At 35.7% G+C, this 6,134-nt stretch overlaps 1 pseudogene; it reads left to right on the forward strand.

Moving 5' to 3' along the window:
* Positions 1-928: 928 nt before the first annotated feature.
* Positions 929-1,505, forward strand: LOC101688690 (annotated as a pseudogene).
* Positions 1,506-6,134: the final 4,629 nt, after the last annotated feature.

Consider the following 6,134-nt stretch of genomic DNA (forward strand, 5'->3'; position numbering starts at 1 on the left):
TTTAACCACCGTCCATCATACCTCAGCATTCAGCACCAGCATTCATAACCTAAGACAATATATGATGAGGGACAAGAAGTCATAATATAAGAAAAATATGACATGATATTGCACTGAATTCACAACCATTTCAACCTATGTAACAATGGAAAATATACAGATCAACAGTCTGGTCAAGATATTCAACCAGTGGACTCCCCGTGCCACTTTGACTAGACTGAAGGAATTTGAGAGTGAAGTTTTCAGCTCTACTTTAAGCTTCCTTAAGCCATAAAACCCCCTTCCTATATCAAGTTTCTGACAACCATGATTCCAACAGACTCTGCCCTACCTACATTTTTGCTCAATCTTTATTCAAATATAAACTCCTGCCCCAGTGATCTTGACCCCTTAGAATTATTGTTCATTTATGGCTCCTCATTATCTCTGAATGGACATAATACAACCTTAGAGAAGAATGCACAGCAAAGAAAGAAATAGAAGCTACATTTCAATTTTTCCCCTAGGAAAGATCTCTGTGAGTGTGTTCCTGAATGTAGAGATAAATGCTGAGCAATGTGAATTTTTTTTAATCTGATATATTATTTTTTCTGTCTATCATATTCCAACTGGTATGAAAATAGAAATAAGAATATGAAATCTAGATGTAGTCTTCAGGACCAGATCCAAATATAAATCAAAGTACAAGTTTGCTATTCAATAACAAATATTTGTTTCATTAAAATCCTCAAATGTAAAAAAAAAAAAATCCTCAAATGTATAGACTGAAAGTTCAGCTTTAGTGAGTTTACCAAAGGTTTTATGAAATACTCAGATTGTAAATTTAAAATTTAAACTACCTTTGGCAGTGCTGCTAATGCCCCAGCAGAGAAGCTGAGGCCACCATCCAATTTGAAATATTTAAAGTAGATACAGAACTCTTTCAGCAATGCAGACAATTAAGGGCATTTTTGTGGGTGAACAGTGCTGTTGGTAAAACATGTTTCCTGATATCCTACACAATAAACAAATTTCCAACTGAGTATGTATGGGCTGCTTTTGACATCTATGCAGTTACAGTTATGATTGGTGGAGAGCCATATACTCTTGGTCTTTTTGATACAGCAGGGTAAGAGGATTATGACAGATTACGACCACCAAGTTATCCACAAACAGATGTATTTCTAGTCTGTTTTTCAGTGGTTTCTCCATCCTCATTTGAAAATGTGAAGGAAAAGCAGGTGCCTGAGGTAACTCACCACTGTCCAAAGACTCCTTTCTTTCTTGTTGGGACTCAAACTGGTCTCTGAGATGACCCCTCTTCAACTGAGAAACTTGCTAAGAACAAACAGAAGCCTATTATTCCAGAGACTGCTGAAAAGTTGGCCCAGGATCTGAAGGCAGTCAAGTATGTGGAGTGTTCTGCACTCACACAGAAAGGCCTAAAGAATGTATTTGACGAAGCAATGTGGGCTGCCCTGGAGCCTGCCGGACCAGAGAAGAGCCGCAGGTGTGTGCTGTTGTGAACATCTCTCTAGAGCCCTTTCCACACAGCTGGTGTCAGCATCATACTAAAAGCAATGCTAAGTCAAACTAAAGATTAAATTTAAAATTCATTTCTGTAATAGTGACAAATGCCTGCACCTACCCACATACACTCGTGTGAGACAAGGCCTATAGGTGTGGTCCCCTCCCCCCCCCCAGTACTAGTGAATTTGAGTAATTGTGTATTGTAAGAAAAGTGATTAGTACTAGATTTTGTGGGAATTTTTTTTTGTTTCAAAAACAAATTTTTTTTGTTTTGTTTAAAAGCAAGGCTAGCTTGTGATGACTCTGTAACAAACTAATTTGGGTTGTTGAAGCTGCCCCTGGGCTCTATCCACTCTGGAAAACGATCTGGGACATTTGGGTGTTTTTTTGTTGTTGCTGTTCTGTTTTGTTTTTTGTTTTTTGTTTTTCTCTGGAGGTTGGGTACGGGGAGTATGTGTGGGTTTTGTTTTTATTTAGTCATGTTTTTTAAATTCATTAACCACTGGATAGGCCTTTAGGGGAGGAGGATGGATTGATTTCACATTCCACTTCCTAGATCTAGTTTAGAAAACTTGTTCTCCACCTGGTACTCTTAGGAAGGAGTACAGTAAATGCCTCATTTAATAACATACTCCTTTTTGAAAGCTGCCTTTTCTCTCCACCCTTTATTAGGTCCAGTATCTGATGAAACTCATGAGACACGGTGGAACCCATCATGCGCCTCCTCTTTTCTACAGTGCGCTATATATGTGACCATGACTTTGAAGAAAATTTGTTTAGTATTTGCTGGTTTTTTTCAATTAATTTCTTTTTTAAAAATATTTTATTTATTTATTTAACCGAGAGAGACACAGTGAGAGAGGGAACAGAAGCAGGGGGAATGGGAGAAGGATAAGTAGGCTTCCTCCCAAGCAGGGAGCCCCATGTGGGGCTTGATCCCAGGACCCTGGGATCATGACCTAAGCCAAAGGCAGACGTTTAACAACTGAGTCACCCAGGTTCCCCTTTAAGTTAATTTCTAACTTCTTTCACTGATAAATGAAAAAAGTATTGCACATTTTGAAATATACCAATCGAGTACAGAATTAAAAACATTTTCCCTGTCAAATAAATAAATATAAAAAATAAAAAAATAAAATTTAAACTATCTTCAACACAATACACACATGCACACTTAAAATAAACAAATAAAATTTCTAGTAATGATTATATAAAGTCCACATCTGCAACAGACTGTGTATTATGTTGCAAGATAAATCATGATATTACCATACAATCATGAATTTCAAATTCAATATTATGAAGAAAAATGTTCACAAATATATCCTAAGTTCTTTCATCATTTTATCTGAAATGAGTATGTAAAAGAACCATACAGAAATTCCAACATTAATATGCACTGGGATGTTTTGCTTCTACTTGGTTTCTCTGAGTGTTATAAGTTAATCAGTTTCTTAAAATTATTTTATTTTGATATACACATATTATCAATAACATTAAAGCAAGTGAAATAGTAGGAATATCAGTTAAAATTCTATGTTCTTGGTAATCCTCTTCTTTTCTTCTAAAATGAGAATTATGTAAGTCTACCAGTACTGAGATTCTAACAAGTGGATAGCAGTTTTAAGAGTAAAGCTTTCTGGGTAACTGGGTGGCTCAGTCAGTTAAGCACCTGTCCTCAGCTCAGTTCAGGTCCTGGGATGGAGTACCACATTGGACTCTCTGCTCCACAGGGAGTCTTCTTCTTCCTGTGCCCCTCCTTCCACTCATTCTCTCAATATCGTGTTCTCTCTCTCTCTCAAATTAATAAATAAAATATATTTTTAAAAAGAGTAAAGCTTTCTTTTTTCCAGGTGTGTGGGTGGGGTCCATAATTTCTTCACTTGAAATATTTTTTCTTTTCAGTTTTATTTTAGCATATATTATTTGAAAACATAGCACATATATTTCATAAGATAGTTTAACAAATAATTAAACAAAGTGATCTGAAGGGGCACGTGCACTCGAATGTTTATAGCAGCAATGTCTACAATAGCCAAACTATGGAAAGAACCTAGATGTCCATCAACAGATGAATGGATAAAGAAGATGTGATATATATACACAATGGAATACTATGCAGCCATCAAAAGAAATGAAATCTTGCCATTTGTGGCGACATGGATGGAACTAGAGGGTATCATGCTTAGCAAAATAAGTCAATCGGAGAAAGACAACTATCATATGATCTCCCTGATATGAGGAAGTGGAGATGCAACATGGGGGGTTAAGGGGGTAGGGGAAGAATCAATGAAACAAGATGGGATTGGGAGGGAGACAAACCATAAGTGACTCTTAGTCTCACAAAACAAACTGAGGGTTGCTAGGGGGAGGGGGTTTGGGAGAGGGCGGTGGGGTTATGGGCACTGGGTAGGGTATGTGCTATGGTGAGTGCTTTGAAGTGTGAAAACCTGGCGATTCACAGACCTGTGCCCCTGTGATTAAAAATACATTATATGTTTATAAAAAATAAAATTAAAAAAAATAATTAAACAATCATGAAACTACTGTCCAAGTAAAAAACAGTATCACCAATCAGCCCAAAAGTACCCATTTATTCCTTCCCGATGTGAAGAACTTCCTCAACTTATCCTATTATTTTGGTAGAAATTTCTTTATTATCATTATCATTTTGTAACCAGTGATGCAGCACTAACTAATATTTTATTTCTATGGTAATAAAATAAAAATATCTGTTGTTTCGTGTCATTTTTTTTCAATAATATGTTGCTAAGATTCAACAAGTGGTGTGTATCTATAGTTCACTCTTTTATTTTATTTTATTTTTTTATTTTTTTATTTATTTTTTAATTTTTTATTTTTTATAAACATATATTTTTATCCCCAGGGGTACAGGTCTGTGAATCACCAGGTTTACACACTTCACAGCACTCACCAAAGCACATACCCTCCCCAATGTCCATAATCCCACCCCCTTCTCCCAAACCCCCTCACCCCAGCAACCCTCAGTTTGTTTTGTGAGATTAAGAGTCACTTAGTTCATTCATTTTTATCAATAAATATATTCCAATTTCTCTCTGTTTATCCAATGTGTTTATCCATTCTACAAAGAGTGGGATGTTTCCAGTTTTGGGCCATTAAATTTAATGTTGGGACTACTCTATGAATGTGTATCTAGTATATATGTGTACTTAGGTCTCTAGGGCAGCACTATCTAATGTAACCCCTGCATTGACTGAAATGTTCTACTTCCACTGTCCAATAAAGTAACCAACAGCCATTTTTGGGTTTTGAGCACTTCAAATGTGGTTAGTGACAATGTGGTATTGAATTGTTTATTTTATCTTATTTCATTAAATTTACATTTAAATAGACACATGTGAATAGTAGCTACCACTGTACAACATAGATAAACCTAACTGTTATGTTAGCATTAATGACCACAAGGGTCAAGAGGTGGAAAAACTACTTCTGATTGATGTCAAGTCACAGTCAGATGAAGAGAGAACTTATATGGCAGTCTGCATTATATGTAAAATTATAATGAGAATGCAATTTACAGATTGTCCAGTTTCTAATGTGAAATTGATAGCATCAAGTAAAAATGAGAAAGACTTTAGGAATTGGAATGTGGATCTCTAGAGAAATAAAATGAAAAATATATGAAATATATGAAATATATGAAACAAACTCCAAGTCTATCTGATGTTCCCTTGCTGTAGGAAGCTGACTCTCCTTCTGTGAATAAAGAGATGAGGCTTCACTTATGGTAAGGTAATATAATAACATCAACTGAGGCAATTGTCTTGCAGGAGGAAGCATATTCTGCTCAAGCTCCCTCAAAACCATTCTTTATTAATTCTAGAACTATAAATACAGTTAGACATTGGCCTATTCTGGAGAATAAGTGCTAAGTCAGTCCCAGGAAGAAATAATTTGTACTCCAAAAATACTGAATTTATTGATACAGATAAACCTACCAAAATTGGGGGATTAAATATATTAAGGTTAACTGGAAGTGGCTTTAAGAAATTACTTGATTGGTTAAGTGAAACATGGATTTGCAATGGCTTACATTCAATGAAGCTGAGATACTAGAACTTTCACAGCATATTGTAGAAGAAATACAAGAAGTTATGGAGTTAGGGATACTGTAGTAGATTTATCATCTGTATACTATATAGCTACCCTAAACACTATAACCTTTGAGAGGGCCCAGAAGACATGCCTTTTGCTAAGACATTGTGAAGTACCTTCAGATGGGTGTATCAACTTCTTGGAAATATTCTATACAGCTTTCTTCTAGGTAATGCAGCCAGTAGAAGATGCCACCATTGAACAAGTTTCCCTATTTCAGTGGGGATGTTGGTTTTCCAGAATGACAAAGACCAAATATTTAACTATAAGAGACAAGGTTGGTACACTTTTCAAAACAGGCAACAGGAACAAACCTGTAATCACAATATTTTGACCTATTGGATCTTTGGCAGTAACTTATTAATCATATGAATTTTATAGATGGAAGTCTATGAACATATTGTTTCAGCTCCAAAACAGAGAAATATCTACATCTTACAACCAAAATTCTGACTTGACTTGCCAAAATGAAAGTCACTCAGTTTCTA

Source organism: Mustela putorius, unplaced genomic scaffold (genome assembly GCF_011764305.1).
Source record: "Mustela putorius furo isolate JIRA1106 unplaced genomic scaffold, ASM1176430v1.1 tig00003836_pilon_pilon_pilon, whole genome shotgun sequence".
Classification (NCBI taxonomy): Eukaryota; Metazoa; Chordata; class Mammalia; order Carnivora; family Mustelidae; genus Mustela; species Mustela putorius.